The 16,384-nt window shown below is 44.2% G+C and overlaps 1 protein-coding gene across 9 annotated transcripts in view; it reads right to left on the bottom strand.

The window, feature by feature from the left end:
- Positions 1–16,384, bottom strand: part of NFIA (nuclear factor I A) — a 256,184-nt gene that overhangs the window by 101,350 nt on the left and 138,450 nt on the right. The gene's annotated exons all lie outside the window — the stretch shown is intronic.

Genomic DNA, 16,384 nt, shown 5'->3' on the forward strand with positions numbered 1-16,384 from the left:
CGGGGAAATGCTTGCAACTTCAATAATTAAACCCTCTCATACAGGAGGTAGGATTTTCTGGTTTCCACAGCAGTCTGTTATTTTTCCATGTTTATCGTTTCCCCAGAGGTATCAGTGGTCACTGGAGATACTAACATTTATACGGTGAATTACTTATGAAAGAGGAAAGTTTTGTAACTATTTAGACTTCTAAGCCCAGGAATCTACCTCTTCATCAGGGTGGTGGGAAGATTTTTGTTAGTTTAAACAGCTACCAAGTGAACACAAGAAATGGGACACTTTTGTGGCGACAGATTTTAAGGCTATGATATACGCACGCAGAAGACAAAAGTTCAGTGGGGATTTTTATAAACGTAAGCCTGTGTCACTGTTGCAAGCTGCTGACTCAACTGTGTCACCTGCATATTTCTCAGAGTGGATCATTTTTTTTCCAGTAACATCATGTTCTGAGGAAGTTTATCATGAAACAAGTATCACGAACAGTCATTCTGAGCAGCAGAACAGATTTGATAAGTGTCGACACGCATCTGACTTTTCTTTGAGCTCCTAACACTATTCATCACATTAAACACTCAGCTCTGCTGGACTCTCTTCCTAGTAAACACAGAGCGATTTCTAATTGCCATAAAACAGCGAGTTAAAAAAATGTAGTATTTTAAAAATAATTTTAGATGGTGAAATGAAATACCAGGATGATTCAGATGCCCTGGAAGTATTCAGTCCTGAACATAAAGCTGTGGGCTCATTTATGTTAATAACAGCGCTCGAGAATTCAATCTGCATGAAAAACATGGTCCTCACTAAAGCCATGATCTATAGTTATTATAAGTATGCAGGTTCTTTTAAATAAGTCTTAAGTTTAAATAAGCGTTGTGTGTAAATATCTAGTTTTAATTAGTATATTGCCAAGAAATTATACAACTAGACTCAGAGATGCTGTAATTATTTTAGGATCTATAAAACCCTCCCTCGGCTGGTGGTAGCTAAGTGCACCCTCCAAGGTTACTCTGCAGGCACGCTCGGAGCTGAACCAAGGGAGTCTGAAGCCCTGTGGATACAGAATTAGGGGGCTATAAAAAGAGGTGTTGGGTTGGTTTTTTTTTTTAACTTGCATGTTAGTTTACAGTTATAGAAATAATCCACGTATTCAGAGCATGTGGCAGAATTCTCTAGAAAAGCCCAGCGTCCAGGAGGAGCCGGTGGGGCCAGGGTCAGGCGAGGGCAGGCAGCTTTCCTGCCCTGCTTTGCTGGGCGATACAGACACAAATCCCGGCGACTTCATCAGCTGTTTCCTCTCATCCTCCCTTCCTGGCACTCCTCTCTCTTCACACCAAGGCACTTTTAAAAGACTGCGGCTGGACGCCACGATAATGGAAGCTGTAGAAATATCTGCTGAAGATTAGATAGTATAAATGCGACGCGAAAATACGGATGCTGGGCATGGAAGCTAAGTCACAAGGATCAGCCAGCTCCACCTTTCCCCACGGGCTTTCCTCTCCCTTCAAAGTTGCTTCTTACACCTCCTCTGCTGACACCACCAGTGAGCAAACTTTAATTCACAATAAACCCCATGCAAATCATGTTACTCTATTTACCTATTGTCCTTTCTATTCTATCACTCGGAGTTTTCTCTCCAGAAGGTTCTTACTCCTCTATTCTTTGTACAGAACAATAATCTTCTAACTTCAATAACTTTCAGTCTGAAGTAGACTGACTTCCACTAGGTTTACATGCAGTTATCCTTGTGGCTGGGGAGGGAAGAGACTCTCCGCTAGTCACGGCATGACAACACACGTACAGTCTGTCCTTGACTGTCCATGTTACAGGGCTCATGAAGTTCAGTCAGGGCCACCCTGAGAGATCCCTGCATGGAAGATGGGGGGAACCTCACTGCTGGAGCTTTTCTCCAGCAGCGTCTGCACTGTCTCACCTTGGGCAGCAGGATACCGAGGGAAGTCTCTGGAATAAAGCTCTGATATACTGGTGGCAGAGAAGACAGAAAGAGGTGCGTCTGGAAGCCCAGTAATGCTTGTCTAGGGACGTGTCAAACTTGCACAAGACCTAGAGCACAAAACCTGATGCTTATGGCTGCAGATAAGGGCACTGTAGTCAAACACCATATGCCTAACATGTATGGGCTTGCAACTCCTGTCCAGACAGCAGAGTGACACCCAGTGCAGCGTCACCCTCTCCATAGAGGCACTATGGACTGAGGGCTGGGAACTGAAGGGGTTGTCCTCATTGCTTGCTAGCAGAGAACAAAGTGTTTCCACTGAGCACAGAATCTCTGGGTGGCCACCAAGGTCTGCGCCAGCTTCACCTGAGTTACGTAAGATATCTCTGGAGAAGAATGAAAGGGTGGAATGACTAGCAAAGGCACCGATGAGTCTCCACAAGGAACATGCACCCCCTCATCGTGCCCCTTAGAAGCAACACAACCCCTCCACTGGGTGATCCAGGCTCTCCTGTCTCATAGCCCAGACTCTGCCCAGGCTACGCCAGGTCTCTGCCTCCTCCAAATATTGATGAGGAAGCCCGACAGACTTATCGACTGACTTCCCAAGGACTGATGCACGTAGGGTTAGGCAGGCAACTATGCTTACAGACAGCGGTGGAGAACTCACAGTGTATTAGTGAATAATTCCCCCAGCCAAGTCCCTAACGAGCAGCATAAGTCCAGTGGGAAGAGACTGCTGGATGTGGAGACCAGCAGCAAAGCTCTACACAACAAGCGAGACTTTCTTTCTGTTTTATTCTAAGTTTGTGTTTTGTAGGGCAGGATGCCCTGTCTACATTCCTTTACAGACTAAGAATGGACATTTATTAACAAGTACTTGGGTGGGCAGCCCAAAACTCTAGACTCCTGGCCTGTGACTGTACGACAGAGAGGGCCACTGACCCCTGTTTGTGTTTACTGTACTTCTACAGACACATGTTGGTGTGATAGGGACGTTCACTTTCTCAGGTTCAGGCCAAGGTCAGGCCAGAAGACGGACTGAATTTATTTTCTCTGTCTAATCTGCTCAGACTGTAGCCCAAAGAGGGCCTCCGAGTTCACTAATTGTGAGTGTATTGTGAGGGATTCAAGATTAACAAAGTAAACAGAAGGGGCAGAGGAAGACTTTCTTAGCTCTTGTCTAATTTCATGTGCTCATCCCATGTGTGGTAGACATGGTGGCTCCAGGGGAGGTGCCTCAAGGAATTGAGATGACAACGGTGGGATGTCTCACCCCAGGAGGCTGCCTCTGGCAACTTAGATGCTCTCTTGGTATAGAGGTGAGGACCTGAGATGAATCTGTGGCTAGAGGCTGGGTTGGTCAGCTCAGTCTATGCAGTCCTCTTCCCACGGTAGAAGGTTTGCCTATCTAGACCCTCTTACTCCTCCCCAGCAGTCAGTCTTGTGTGACAAAGTACGATACACAGGGATGCAGAAATGTGGCAGTGGGGTGGAGTCCCTATGTCAGATGCCCTCTCCGCGTTTAAGACCATCTGAAGACACCGCAGGGGCCAGGACTTCATATTTTGAACCACGCGTAGCAACCTGGCTCACCTGCCCTGTGACCGCCATCAAGCTTGTTCTAACAGTACTCTGCATGTAAGCTATGAGACTTTGTACCGTGACTGACTTTACATGAAAGGCAGACCTTTTGCTGATGAGCAGCAGTTGAGCAGGCAGAAAGAATGAAAATGGAAAAGGAATTCCACTCACGGGAACCTTTACATTAAACTAAAGCAACTCAGGTAAAAAGGAAACCCATCCATTATGGTTTATAATGCATAAACATCCATTTCTTCTCTGTTCCTTCTTTGCCTGCATTACTGAAATACAGAAATAAAGGAAAAAATAATGATGGATGGATTTTGGAAGACTCAGAGTTCAACTGAGGATGGATGTGATCCCAACATTTCAGATTCTTATCTCATCGTAATTGGAATAGCTGAACCTCTCTTGTCTGCAAAATCAGGCAAGACATCCTGTGAGAATGGGATCTTTTTCACAGCAGTTTAGTCCCCAGACACATAAAAGAATGAAAACAAGAAATGGAACAGAACATTTTTACTTTTGAATAATGGCTTCGTTTGGGCAGTTTAGAACAAAACTTCACTGGAAGAGTTGAGGAGGAAGTTCTTGCTGCCAGTATGCCCATCCCTAGACACATTCTTCCACAAAGCACATAAACACTTCTCTAAAAAGATAATTTATCTAAGAAACTCCCATTTTGTAGAAGTCAACAGAAAAACAGAAAGGGAAGAAAGTACACGTGGGCAGTAGACACACTGTCCACTCTTCTACCCTGAAGAAATCATTCAACCAAGTCAACGTGCCCTGCTTAGATCCACCTTTGCTCTTGCAGCAAATTCTTTCTTTGTCTACTCTGGCTCTTTAGGATGAGCAGGAGAGGGGTGGGTGACTTCCTCGAGCAGCAGAATCTCAAGTCCAGAGCAATTACAGCGTTAACCTGCAACATCTCAATTTTAAACCTCCCTGAGGTTCAACAGAAAAAGAGATGAATTCCCAGGAGACCCCAGTATCTCCACTGATTATAGAGGGAGTGAGGATTTTAGGTTCATAGTTGGTGCCTCATTTTAATGCCTAATGTTAGTTGGGATGAAATCCAAGCCTTAGAAGTCCATATACCATGTTAGCATAGACCTGAAAGAAAATTTGCTCTCCTCCACATATCTTGCCACAGGCAATCTCTCTTGACATGCCATGCTTCTCTATCCTTATGTTTATATCTGGCTACTTTTATTTATTTTTTTTTAATTCAGAAGACTGTAAAATACAAGTATTCCTGAGTTATCCTTGTGTGCCTGTCCTTCATCTGGTTCATTTGCAGGAGGGAATAATGATCTGTCACCAAGGTAAATTCATTACCCGGCAGATAATGCCACAGTGTTTCTGCTGCCCATTTCACAGTAAGACATTCTTTTTCAATGATGTTGCATCTCTGTTCTCGTGGGAACAGTTTACGGCTGACATAGCAATAGTAGTAATAACAACTTACATTTATATTGTACACGGGATAATCTTTACTTCTCTTTCCTTCTAACCGTGGACGGCTCCCAGTCCTACTGCAAATGCATCCTTCATGGCCATGACAGACAGAAATCCGGATTCACTAATACTGGGCTGCCTCATTCCTCAGCCATTTGCTTAGGTTGTCATATCCTTTCCAGCCCCTTTTATTATTGCTTTAAATTGAGCTGTGGACCACTGACATACCACTGCTCTAAGCCTTCCCTCACAAAAATCTGTGGGGTTCCCCTCCTGCCTCATACCACAGCTACCTCAGTCCATCAAGCTGCTGTCCATCCTCTCCTGCTTCTCACCTCTTCCCTTCCTCCTGCAGCTCAAGCTATGGCATGCTCTGCTGTACGATAAAATTGGCTCCCCTCTGTACGGCACGGGGGACACGGCTAGCTCTCTACATTCTGCTATTGGAAATTTCCTGAAAGAGAATTCCCTGATATTTTAGGACTTTGAGGTATAACATGTGGGAAAACTGCAGGTGGTCTGCACCGCAAAGCTGGTCAGGTGGGGACACCCCCCAAACACCAGCAGGTTTTCAGATGGGGACACAGCTGTCAAAGAGCCGCCTTGTTACAGACACGATTTTAAGAGTAAGGAACAGAAGTAGAAAAATAACAGGGACAGAGGTCTGGATTCTCCGTCAGCAAGTGTTACAAGCTACATAAGAAGTATTCCTCCCTTACGATCCTGGGAGAAGAAATGCCAGCAAAGGCTTTGGCCCACTGCGGTCTGAAAGATGGTGGTGACATCCCTGTGCCTGGCTAAAGGGTAGGAGGAAGCTGCCGGCCCGTACCCTGGCTCACCTAGTGAGACACTGCACCACCAAAGCACCGCTTCTCCCTGTCACCCAGCGCTGCAGCGGACTGGGGCAGGGGGGTGACTGCTGGCGGGTGACATGGCAGCGAGCCCGTGGGAGGGCACACCGCAGCCAGGGGTTGGGGTGCTGGCCGTGCGTTCTGCAAAAGCCAGAGAGAGAGAAGAAAAATATTCGGACCCCCTGTAGCAGCCCCATCTTTTTCTTGTGCATCCTTTTGCCAGTGACAGGAGTGAGGTGCCGGCTCCTCATCCCAGAGTGTGGCTTGCAGCGGATCCCCTTGCTTCAAGTACAAGTGAGGGAGGGTGGGAGGTAATGATTAGAGACACTCTAAAATGATTACATTAATTGAATCTAATGAAAATGGAAAACAATGGCAGCGTGTAATAATAAAAACCCACTATAACCACGTACCTCTCTTGTTTACTAGAAGGTGCTTCACTGACTACCGATTTACTCTGGGGCACAGCAGGAAACTTTTCTCCTTTAAATTTAATCAGCCCTTCTTTACCTTTTCTTTTTTTTTTCTTTTCTTTCAGAGAAAAATAGCAACTATCAGATCTGTGTTTCCCATCCACTCCTAAGACTCCTCAGTGCAGTGCCTGGAGGTGATAGTGTGAACTCACTCAAGAATGTGAAGGCATTTTATAAATCATTTGGTTTCAGCAGGAGGGGGAGAAAGGGAGAAGGCAGAGGGATGATATAGTTTACAGCACATACTCGGCAGTAACTCCCAACTGTCAAACTTCAGCATTTTCTTCAGTTGCAACAGCGGTTAACAAAAAAATGTTAAGACAGCAGACATGAAATGCACATAGTAAGCAGCACATTTAATCAACTGGCACCTTTCTACCACCCCACCGCCAAAATCTATCCGGACACTATCACAGCCCAGAAAAAAAGGTTGTATAACTGAAGATAGGGCACTGACGAGAGAAAAAGGAGCAGAAAAGAATAACATGAACTGCTGTAAACAACTTGCGGTGCCCTTTGTGTGCAAGATAACAATAGCAGAGTTAAAGGAGTATGTTTACAAGCATGGCTTGCTCGCCTCACCTTCCTCCTGCCCCCTTTTGCCACACTCACTATGTCGCTCCTGGGAAAATATTTGTGAACCATTGCAAATAAAAGTCTCCTTCTCACTTTCCAAGAAACGGACCTGGTATTTTTCCATTTCAGTCACACTACGGCCAGGCTTCGGAGGGGATTTTATTCTCGCAGCTCTCTGAGAGTCACTGTAAGCTTTCTTTCCATTTCCTATCTAGCAACTTTTGCAATTAAAAAGTAGTATCTGCAATTAAAAAACAGTATCTGATGAGCTATAGAAGTGATGAGGCTTTTTCTGGGGGCCTGGTCTCACCAAAGTGCCCTCCCTTGACAACAGCAACAGTCCAGCATACAGCTTTCAGGAGCTGTGCATCGCTCTTCATGTGCACTTCTTTGCTCCTGTACACAACTTCCGATTTACAAAATTAAGGCTACTTGGAAAGCACCTGATTAACCCATGAATCTGCAGTATGTGCAGATATATAGATTTTTTCTGAGTGTGCAAACCAAATATGAGTATGAAGGTTGGAATCCATTTGAATGAAAATCACCTTGTACCTGTAAAACCAGGTATGATTCATCCAGGCACTACACCACACACAGAAAACAGAGGAAGGTGTGAAATAACAACATACATTTTCATAGTATATATGTATATTTGGAAAGGCCTAGAGTCAACAGAATACCTCCTGCATTGGTCAGGAAGTCAGAACAAAAGAACACATGAACACGAGCAAGAAAGCACGATCCCTTATCGCAGCTCTCGGTGGTGCTACACTCTGACATTCACGGCCGAATGAACCAAGCTCTGGCTGAAGCAGCAGAGGTTTAGGTGCTCATGGTCCCAAATACAGTGAAGGATAAGTGCGTAAGTAGGAGGAAAAACATGGTTTGTCATAAAGTGCCAGGCTGGCTGTGACTCGAATCATGGGGGACCTCTGATGCTCTGGGTGGACTTGTTGAGCAGCAGAAAGACGCTGCCCCTCGGCTGCGGGAGACTGGCAGTCAGCCACCCGCCACCGCACCGCCACCACCTCCACCTCGAGTGGGAGAAGAGCGTGCTGCGGCCGGCCGGCAAATGCTGCCTTCAGCCCCTTCTGTCTCCCGCAGATTGCACAGCCAGAGCGCCAGCACTTCACCAGCTCATCTGCAGAGCACAGCTCCCAGCACACATTTTTAACTTCCAGTGGTTTGACCACAGAGGGCAAAATTTTGGCCAGGGAGTGCTTCCGATGGCATGAGAGCAGCAGCAAGTCAGGCTGGATTTTGCTGTTGCGATCTCCAAGCGGAGGGCTCCCACTCACTTCAACAGCCGACTGGCACTGCTGCAAAGAGCCACTACCTAAATAGATGTGAAGTAACGAATACTTCGGATAAGCGACTGATTTCAGAGTATGCTTTTATCCACAGGCCCTGTATTTATAGTTCAAGCCTTTTCAATTAATACGCACACCCTAAAAGAATTAAACTACTAATTATCACATTTTACCGTGGTTCACAGAACTTTCATCAGATCTAGTAAATGAAATCACGAGTTCAGCAGAAGAAGCTTTACTGCGCCAAATTATGTCAAGGGTATATCATGTTGATAATAAAAGATCACTTGGTTGGAAGCCTAACCTAGAAGGTTGGGGAGGCGTAGAAAGTTCACATTTTGGATCATGCTGCTCTGGTGTGGGCGTTTTGTGTTTTCTTTCTTGGTTATTGTGCAAGGCAATTTTCCTGCAAGTAAAATTTTCCCTTTGTCTTACATTACAGGCATTAGGAAAGTCTTACATCGAAAGACAAATAGATAGGTTTGGGGTTTTGTTTTGCGAGTTAGGCCTTGGCATCACATTCTCTTCCCACTAATAAACTCCCCTCTCTACTGGACAGAAAATTAAAACGATGCCCATACCACAAATAAACTTCTTTCCCTAAGTGCCCAGCTTCTTGGTGGGCAAGCATGGTATTCAAAAGCATCCTTCAGCCTGTGGTCCGCTCAGGCGGTAGCAATTACTCTGACGCAACACAACTCTCAGCTGTTAATTAAACAGCAAGTCTCTCAAGAAGACGTACAAAAAAAAAGGTTGTAGTGAAAATTGGAGATAGCTCACAGCTCCAGCCACCCTTCCCAGGACCCCAGGAGGACTGGCTGAAGTTAGCACCGAGGCACCTCTCAACATGTAAAGGTGGGACGCGGGTAGAAGGGGCCGGCGTGGGAGCAGAGCCCTGCCGTGGCTGCCTGCCCTCAGCCCGGCGCTGCGGCAGAGGAGGGGGCAGCAACCTGGCGCTGCTGTGGGGCAAAGAAGAGCCTGGGCCCTGCAGAGCAAGGGAGGGAAACTCGCCTCGCCGAGGTACGGGAGCTTCTTAGGAGGGGGCTCCTGGCCAGCCCATTTCCAAGCTGCCCTCTAGATGGCCCTTGCTGTTATCTTGTGGATAAATATACGCGGAAAGGAATGGAACAGAGCAACAGAATAAAAATATATTTTGAAATGACTTAGAATAATCGCAGCTGTATTTATGCACCTTCTCCACTGGAAAGGTTCATTGCCTTTTTCCTCTACACACATATGGAGAAATAAAAACATATACTCTAGCCACATTTTTATTTCTCCTTTCCTTTGCAGCATTCAGCCACTCCAAGCGTAATGAACGTTTCATGTCTTTCAAGCACTGCTTTGTCATGCTATAAGCATTCATTTCATGCTTTGAATATTTCCTGTCATACTCGCCTTGGATGAATTTTTTGTGGGAATGCTTTGCTTGTGAAGGTTAATGGTTAGCAGCAGTGAAAACTGAAGTCCTCTGTCAATCCTCAAGCCTCAAACACTGCAGGTCACTGATGAGAAAGGCTCTCCACTCGGCCCCAGCAGAGGCTGCAGAACTGACCCTGATTGACGACCGCGTATCTTGCCCGATTGACAGTCAACACCCTTCGCTGTTGCCATCACAGGGTCCTCTCAAGAGAGTGCCAGCTACTGATAAGCAGGCTAAATCCTGAGCCTAGCAGAGGACCCGCTAAATCCTGGAAATGGTGTAACTGCCGCACAATCTGGACCACAAAATCATTTGACTTTGAGCGCGAATCTCAACGAAAATATGGTAATGTAGGGAAAAATGGTGTTTTCTTTCCTAATTATTCAGACACTTCTTCATGACAGTCATGAAACTGGCTGGGAAATACAGCTGGATGTTGCAAAGTTTCAGTTCCAGACTATTATGATGAAAATACTGTATTTCTAATTCTTGTTACAATCTATCTGTAATGAAATGAGATGAAAAAAATGCGAGACTAAATCACACATAAGTTAAATTTATAACCAGACATATCTGCTTTTGTTTCCTTGGGAAATGCTGGCTCTCAGAACTGCCTACATGCACTCTCTCTCAGAGGGTGATGAAACACAGGTTGGACCTCATCAGACCTTCGTCAGCTGATGGGTCCTGTTAGAGTCAACGGCCGACTCTGTCCAGCCCGCAGGAAGGCAGAAGAGACCAGCCCCACCAGGGTTCCCTGCTCGGCCACAGCTTTCAAGCCCGGAAAAAGTTCCCCATTGCTGTTCCCAGCAGACAATGTGATCCCTAAGGGTGCAAATCCGTTCAGAATTTGGTCCTGGCAAGTTACAAAGGTGCAAACAAGTTGACATCACCAGGAGCTTTGACTTCAGCGCCAGCTATGAGATTCCTTATTGAAAATGCTAAGGGCTTTTTTTTTAAAGCTTTTTCTGAAGCAAAGTTAATTTTAGATTAGTCCCTCAGGCTGTGATAACTCCTCAGTGTTGCTCTGTAAACAAGAGAGGAGAGTCTTCATGCATTTATAAGATTCTGATGCAAATGATCCCATGAACAAGAACACTAATAAAAGCTGCCATTATTGTATTACCCTGTTTGCAACTGCAACTGATAGAAAACTTTCTCTGCAAGGCTTGGTTATCTGCTGCAAATGAGGTGTTTCAGGAATGTTAGTCATCTGAGACGATGTACTTTCTAACAGCACCAGTTACAGCACTGCGTGTTCAGAGAACTGCTCATGCCCGTGCACTCCTCAGGTGGGAATTAAGGGGCCCATCCAAGGACAGCTGACCCTCCAGACACCTCAAGTCCTGCTGCGTTTGCGGGTGAATGCTCACTCCCTTGGTGAGTAAGTGTAAAACTGGCTGGCATCAAATTCAGTCACAGCTGAGAGAGCCCGGGAGGCAGCTGGACTCCACCTGAAGTAGTGGAGATGGGACGTTAGGCATGGCCTGAGAAGCAGGGATGGCCTCGGAAGGCAGTCTGGTTTTACTAGTTAAAAATTTGGCTGTCGAAGGAATTAGAGGCCTCTCAGCTACCGTTTAACTTACAGTGTAGTTGAGTGGTGGGGACAACCACAAAGAACGGTTACGTTTTCTGCCCGTCTCGGCTTGAGAGGAGGGTTTGAACAGTGAACTCTGCATCCGAGAAGAGTGCCTAACCCTCGGGCCAGGCGGGCACCACTTCCACTGGCTGAAGCTATCCCACTGCACGAAACAAGAATGCCAGGTTTTGCGACCAGAAGGAAAGCATACAAAAAGGGGCTGGACTCTGCAGCCTGTTAGTTAAGGCAGAGAGGTGGTTCCACAAGCTGCTTTTGCATTTTACCAGGTTGCACATAATCTCCTCCTTCCTTGCAGCCAAAGCTATATTACGCCTGCCATGACCAGCCTTGCCTAGAGAAGAAGAAAAGGAAACTTCTCTTTGCATATGTTCCCACTATTGCCTTCTCTTTCCCCCACAGCTTGAGGACCAGAATTTCTTCCTTTATGTTTTTAGGCATGGAAAAGTAAGCATATACTTAAACATTTTTTAAGGTTTAAAACTCAAGTTCAGCCCTACTTAAGCAAAGAATTCACAGATGATATTTACAAGTCCAGTGTAATTACTGCAGGGTTGAAAAACGAGTTCTGTGAGTTACGGTACACCATTGTTTTTCTTTTTTCTTTTTTTTTTAATGTTACAAAGAACAATGTGCCTTTCATTTCCTGCAGTGCTGTTAAGGTACTTGCAGCTCAAAGCAGCAAGAATACATTAAAACTAAAAAGCATTTGGTTTGGGCATTAAACATTTTTATTTTTTAGATAAATGCCTCTCCCTCTACAGAAATTGTTTGAGCAGTGAATTTGGCACACATTTGTAATCAGCTGTAATAATGAGTGCTGTCTTGCTCACTTGAAATGGGAGAATTTACCAACTTCTTTAAGAAGAATTTGCTAATCCACAATTAAAGTGGTGTGCTACCAACTTTGACTTATCAAATCACAATACCACATGCTCGAGAGACATCAGTTGTCTGTAGAAAATGACACAGCGTTCTTCTGCTTTACACAGCACACTTCATGTGTACCTTTACGCTGCAGTTATTAATTCGCCAGGACTACCACATCAAACACAAACATCGCCTGGTGGATGTCTGACATCCATTTACTGACAGCAGTAACACAGCGCTGTACCACAATTATTAACCAGTTTGTGCTACACCCTCCTTGCCTTTCTCCAGAGTTAAACTCCTGCTGGAGCAGAGCAGGATTAGACTTTTAATATTCTATGAATCTCTGAAAGCTAGAATCACAAATATCCCCACTTTGCAGACAAAAAGACTGAAAAGTTTTCCTACAAAAGTTTAAAATAATCCTACTTACAAAAAGAAAATCTATCCGATAGCCGTTTCCATGACTGAAAGAGAGAATAAAAGCCCTAGAGAGAGTCCACAGCAGTGCTGAGCTGGGAATTCAGTTGTTCCTGATCCCCAGGCATGCAGTCACTTCACTACATCAGACTAGCCATTTTGTCATCCTCAGTTCACTGAAAACTAGTTTGTTTATAAAATACAACACCAAACCAGTACATTTAACAAGCTTTTAAAATCAATAACCTTTCTTTTTGATTGGGTGAATTGCAAAATCACTTTGCGGTGCCAACTGAAATGAAGCTTTTACATACCATTAGGCAACTACAAAAGTGGGGAATTTTCCACACGGGTGTTCCACCCAGCTGGTCAGAAAAAAAACTCATTTGAGCAAAATATCAGGACATCGGAACATGCTCCTGCCTTTCAAATGAAGTTGCTGGCCTCTTTCATCATCCCTCCTGCAAATTTCCTCACCCACGTAACAAACAGACAAATTCTGGGTTTTCTTCCTCTCCCCGAGAAGCTCTTTCCCATGCTAACGGACCTGAGAGACAGCAGCACTGTGCACACCATTCGGTGACATGTTAGCTTTACCCCCGGTTCCAGGACAAGACATCTGGACCTTGGACCGTGCATGCACGAACGAGCCCTGTCTCGCCTGCATGTTTGCTTTTCATGACCATCATGCTGGATACCTCTTTCTCTCTAGGAAAAAAAAAAAGCTTAATATTTCTGTAAATTTTTGCAGTCGTGGTCGGGTAAGTGACTGCCTGAAAACTATTCTGGCTTAATGAAGGCTGAAGAAAAGGCTAGAGTTGGTGTTAAAGCCACCACTGAGAGCAGAAGATGTCACCATCTTCTCTGTTCGTGATGGTTCTGCTCCAGAAAATGCAACTGTAAAGCCCACTAGAAAAAAGGAGTGGCTCTAAAAAAGAAAAGCTTTTTTTCCCATGAACTTCACTTTAATGAAGGTTAGAAATATGGGCTTTCCAAAATAACACATACAATTTAAAATGATAAATTAAAATCTGTAGTAGGAGGCCTTCTTTTTCAGGGCTGTATAGTTGACCCTTTTGAACCTACATTACTCAAGGTATGCAAAATATATGTGTATAATAAATAGCTCTAGAATTTATGGAGTGGAACAGAAAGGATATTAACAGGCAAGTAGAGAGGCTGTATAACCCTCACAAGGCCTTTAAAGATTTATTTTTTTAAAATGAAGGAATGCATGCATGTAAAAGGTAGTACTTAATCGATACACTTCTTTGTGCCTTCCAGAAACACATGCAAAATGATTCCAAATCTGCCCTCAATCTGGTCATTCTGCTGTTAGCGTCAGTGGGAATAAGATTATTCACAATACGGTTTTTCTTTGATTTAAAAAAAAATTCCTCTCTGTGTGGGCTCATTCCCACTCTCAGTAAAATCAATTACGAGACTCCCATTGACTCCGGAGGGATTTGGATCAGGCCCTGTGGAAGTGGGTCTACAGCAAGTGTAGAACAACGCAGTTAATATGATTTATTGTGTCCGTTTCTGTGCGTGCAGTTTTTCATTTTCTAAAGCCTGCAGTTTTGCTTTCATCCTCACGTTCAGTAGATAAGAGCTGCAGATCTGTGTTGATCTACACACTGGGTACACTGCAAGCTGGGGGCTGTGTGTGCTGAGAATGAGCTCAGCGTCTGCCCAGGGGGAGCAACCCCTTTAGGGCCAACAGACTGCGTTAGATGCATTTGTAAGAAAGATCTCCCACACAGGCATTGCAAAAGGTGCGTAATCAGTTAGGAGGCTTCTGCTGTGGTGGGGAAAAATACCCTTTAGTAAAACTGAGAAAAAGAAAAATCCTTTTCCTGTTTGTTAAAAAAAAGTACCTTTTGCAGGTCACCAGTAAAGTTCCAAGAATTCACGAAAAGCTTGTTTTACAAGGAAGACTCAGGCTCCAAATCAGAGATATTTCATTTCACTAGGCTCTTACAGATTTTACATTACTAAACACTGACATTGCTGCTTTTCGGGGTGGTTGTTGAGTAACAGGCTTCCTTAAGACTGAGAAACTGCAGGGTAAGAAGAACTGTGGTTTAATAGCTGCGAAAGAATATTATCTAAACACGAAATAATAACATGCTTGGTGCCTAATACATTCTAAATTAAAACATGATTTAATAAACATAGGCAACATATTCCCCACAAAAAAAATAGCAGAATTGGCAGAACAAAAATCACAGTTTAGTCAGTTCTTCTCTTAACCTCGCAATCCTTTGGCTACAAATTAGAATTTCTGTGAACAGGATTGATAAGGGAAATTAGGCACTGTCTTTCAGAAACAACAGAAATGTTTTAAGATGGTATGTTTAGAGATGAGCAGCACAAAATCTATCAAAATATGAAACCTTTCCTATTTCAATGGGAGGAAAATACAGGAACCCCAAAAGCCAAAATCTTACCAGCCCAATGAGCCCTATGTTCTATGTCCTATGACATATGCTGGTATTTTGAAGTTTTTTATGCACCTAAATCTCTTCTTCTTCCCTTAATTGTATCTGCCATTTAAACCCTGATCCAAATGCAGTCTGGATGTGAATGCAGCCCTTCAACCTCACTCCCACTTGCAGTTTGTTCAGTTGCTAATAAAGTCCCCAGAACACACACTGAACACATATACAGCTGTAGGGATTTGAGGCAAAAGCAGTTAGTTGCTCTGTGAAAGGGCAATTACGGTTGTATTATTATAGATACGATATTTCTACATGAGATGGATTTACATATCCCAGAAATGGTGAGAGGTTTTAGAGACAAAAACCCTTCACACAAATTCTTTTCCGCATATGCACAGTAGACCCCAGTACAGCGGATCCCCCATCTACATTCAGGTCTTATAAAAAAAATCTGGTTATGGATTAAAAAAGTCAAGAAAAACTATTAATAATAATCACTTTCACTTTGGGAGACATTATTTCTAAGTCCTAAATAGAAGTAGTAAAACAAAACTCAGTTGCCAATGGGCCAACAAAAATTGTTGAGGTCTACCTTACTTAAACATAAAAAGGAAGAGAAGCTGTTCCCTTACACACATACTTATCCTTTCACATACAGTCCCTACAGAAATTCGCTATTATTGAACGATTTTTTCTCAGGCTGCTTTACAAAGCAAGCCATTGGTTCAGTAGAAGCTATTGCTTCTACTTTAAAACTGTCCCAGTTCAAAGAATATTAGTGTTCCCAAAAGTCACAGTCCTGCTGCTACTTCCAAATAAGCTCACGCCGCTGCCACCTGAAACAACGGTATTGCGAACACACAGAGAAGAAGGAGCAACAAGCTCTAGTTGAGCCTCCCTGCCCTGCTTCCCCATAGTATCTACAACCTTTAAAGCACACCGATAAAAAAATACAGACACCGCCAGTAGCACCTGTATCAGCCTCGCAGTGGGTACCTGCCTGAGCAGCTGGTACGTTTATAGGTGTGCAGTCCTGCCCTGAAACTGCAACGTTTGGGAGCGTTGCTGCTCCGTTTTGTTTAGCAGATTTTTGCAGTAGAGAACGGGTCTGCAGAAACATATTTCAAAGCGACCATTTTGTTGCGTGGGACTATCGGAGATCCTGCACTCTAAAATGATGGCTGGCCACATACCGAAAGTTAGGTACTTCAGTGCGTCATGTGAGAGCATCAATAAACAAAATGAAGTTAAAAGCACATAGATAAAAATGAAAGCGATGAAGCACACACCCCTAGGGGGTCATGACTCACGGCCCAGGGATTGAAAGCCTTTGCTACGGAGGAATAAGGATAAGGGTTGCATACAGCAGGCTCTTTAATGGCATCTCCCTAATTAAAATTATTTTTAAAGGAAAAAAATGT

This window comes from Ciconia boyciana, chromosome 7, assembly GCF_034638445.1.
Source record: "Ciconia boyciana chromosome 7, ASM3463844v1, whole genome shotgun sequence".
NCBI lineage: Eukaryota > Metazoa > Chordata > Aves > Ciconiiformes > Ciconiidae > Ciconia > Ciconia boyciana.